Source organism: Nematolebias whitei, chromosome 3, assembly GCF_014905685.2.
Source record: "Nematolebias whitei isolate Nwh7 chromosome 3, NemWhi1, whole genome shotgun sequence".
NCBI lineage: Eukaryota > Metazoa > Chordata > Actinopteri > Cyprinodontiformes > Rivulidae > Nematolebias > Nematolebias whitei.
The window spans coordinates 7,576,023-7,579,591 of NC_056500.1; positions in this window are offsets into that span (position 1 = coordinate 7,576,023).

The window sequence follows — 3,569 nt, forward strand, 5'->3', positions numbered from 1 at the left end:
CTTGCAATATTCTAAATAATGTTTCTAAACTCTAAATGCTCTGAAAGAGCACAGAATGTCATGATTTCAGTTCTGTGCCTCATCTGCTCTTTGCCACCTGCAAGCGCTCTTGGTCACGCCCACTTCTCCGCTCTGCACGATGAACATCTGGTCATGCACACAGAACAGCTGATCAGCTGATCAGCCGCAGCTGTAAGCTTATTTTGCAGTAAGGGCTGTACAAACGTGCAACAGCAGCTTTTCTGCAGCTCTGGGCTGCACAAATATGCAGCAGGTGGTAAACATTTTAAAATAATATATTTTAAATAAAAATTACATGCCAATCTTGTGGCTCATCCATCAGTCAGCCAATTGTGTGTCATGCCCTATCTTATTTTGAAAAACTGCGATAGAATGAGTCCCCAGTAGCAAGAGATCACACATACACAGCAGCTCATTCTGCCAAAAATAAAGTTAATGTTCTTGAGTTTTATTCATCAGATAATCTGAGACCACCCCTTCTCATCTGTTGCTTTAAAAACTTTATTTCCTTCACACATTTCACAGCTTCTCCACACCTGATCTTTTTAATAACTAGTGCAATAAGCTAATTAATATCCAGCCTCAAATCAAAATTAAAATCAAAAAATGTGATGACAAATATCAACCAAAAATTTAGTTATAACTAATTACTTCGTCAGTCACAGAAAGTAATGCTTGTGTTTGTCCCTGTCCTGTCTGAAATATAGGAAATTTAAATTTGGATTTTACTTTTGCTTCTTCGCATAATTTCATGCTTTATTAAAGTTTTATCACCTGTCATTTTCTAGCTATGAGAAGTTTGTTTAAATGTTTAATTGTGCAGTCTAAATGGAGCCTAGAAACCTCTTTCTTTCCCTTTGTTCCTCTTCTGTATGGAAGTTATGTTTTATAAATGCATATTGGGCAAATTTTAGCTCTGCAAAATGAGTGCAACTTAGTTTTCTCAAAAATGACACCTTTGCTCAAAGGCTGCTCCCATAAATCATCAGAGCAGGTCTGGTGCACGCCGTCCTGACCAGGTCTTTCCTTCTTCTTTAGACAGTGACACATTCAGCAGATCTGATCTGGCAGAGGTTTGCTCCACTCCAAAAAAGGAAGAAAGAGGTGACAACACTTTATCTGTGATAACACAGATTATGTTTAACTGACATTAAGAAAGCTTCAGGTAGCTCATTTTATAAAGAACATAAAAACAAACATCAAAGGTCAGGAGATAAAATGTCATTGTTCGCTGTGGGGGATTAAGACTCGTGCTTCAAATGCCGACATGACCAAAAGTATTTCTAAAAAAAAATAAGCAGCTCATCAATTATTCATGCTCAGAAGGAAAAACACAAAAACTGGATGCATAAGTTGAAGGTTTTAATATATGGAGCTAAATTTTGACCCTACAGATTCAAGACAGAATTCAGATGAACTAACAGTGAGAGCATTCCAGAAATCTCCTCACGTCTTGTTTAGTGGAAGAACTTTTACCTTTTTGAAATATCTGAGCCTGAGCTGTTGCTGTTACTTTTGCCATTAGGCTTGATTTGATTTCTGCCAGCTAAAGTTGAAAAGTGGAAAAGAAACTTGACTTACCATAAAAAATATGGTATAAGTGAGATATTTTCTTATAATGCCAACAAGATCACACATTAATGCCTTTTCTATAAAACAAATCTACGGTGGCCCTAAGGTGTAAATGAACATTTGAAATAAAAAAACAGAATTACATTTAAAATTAAACAGAATTATATTAAGTCAAAGTGGAAGTGGCTGGAATCGCATTTGGAAAAAAAAAAAAAAAAAAACGGAATCACATTTGAAAAAATGGAATCACAAGAAACAAACGGAAATTCAAATTTTTGAATGAGTCCATTTTTTTCAAATGTAATTCCATTTTTTTTTATATGATTCCGTTTTTCAAATGTAATTCTGTTTTTTCAAATGTCATTCCATTTCATCTAATGTGATTCTGTTTTTTCAAACCGTGATTCAGTTTTTTTTTTATTTGATTCCGTTTTTTTTCAAATGTAATTCCATTTTTTTATATGATTCCGTTTTTTCAAATGTAATTCTGTTTTTTTCAAATGTAATTCTGTTTTTTCTAATGTGAATCTGTTTTTTTAAACTGTGATTCAGTTTTTTTATTCCCTTTTTTCAAATGTGATCCCGTTTTTTTCAAATGTAATTCCATTTTTTTTAAATATGATTTCGTTTGTTCAAATGTAATTCCGTTTTTTTCTTATGTGATTTTGTTTTTTCAAATGTAATTTTGTTTTTTTCAAATGTGATTCCGGCCACTTCTGCTTTGGCCACTTTCTCTTTGGCTTAATGTAATTCTGTTTTTTCAAATGTAATTCTGTTTTTTCAAATGTTGTTCATTTACACATCATGGCCACCGTACAAAGCTAACAAGGCCAATGATGAATTGAAGTGTCTCACTACCACAGGCTGATAAAAATGGGAATACAAAATAATAATAAAATAATGTATATTTTGCTATATTTGCTACTAGTAACTAGAGTTTTTGTCAAAAAGACACTCTTCATATCCTTTAATTAGAACAGCTTCACAACATCATGTTTCAGAGTTCACACAGACATGAATCTGGTTCTTTTGGGGAAAAGGTGAAATAGGTCATTTGTAGTGGATGTGAGATAACAAAAATTACTGGTTGATAAAATTGTCAAATCAACACAAATGCAGTTTAAATAATCCCAGCAGTATTTTTTCACACCAGTGTAATAATGCCTCAGATGAGCAGTTGCTGCACCTCAAGTATTCACACACTGCTGGTGTCTTGAAAACTCATCTCTGTCTAATCTTAGTAATAATATGAGTAAGGATGCACAAACATACATTGACCTGGTTTTATCAGCGCTAAGTAAGATGATCCCATCAATTGAAAAAAAAAACTGCAGAAATGATTTGGCTCATTTTTGCAGAATCCCTGCAGAGTGATGGATTTTTGAAAGAGTCTCAGTAGGAGACAGAAGTCTATAGTTTTTTGCTGCACAAGAGGTTTACAGTCGTCTCGTGGGTACAGTGAGATTTGCAGCTTTAAAAGTGTTGCTGCCTAATACCTCCTTTGTAACCGCTACATGAGCAGTCAAAAAATGTGACAGCCACAGGACATATTAATCAGGTTTGGAAGAAAAGCAAGAACTGAAAAATACATCTGCACATTCAAATCCCCCCACTGACCTGCTTTCACTCGAAGGCCTGCTGAGCCTTTACATAACACACAGAGCACTAAAACAAACCCACTCTGACACTCTGAAATGCACACTCGCACAGTTTCACTTGATACTGAACATTCAGAAAACTCCTGCTTTTGGTTGCTACTGGTGGGTTAACTGCCATGCTGTGTGGGGGTAAAGAAAACTGTTTCTGCTGGAACAGAGAGGATACTTCGCATTCTTGTCTTTAAAAATCACATACACACACATAATGTGAACAGGTTTTCAATTGCTGTATCATTATTTGATGTGCAGATAAGTTAGCCTGTATCCCAAACATATCTCATATATATATATATATATATATATATATATATATATATA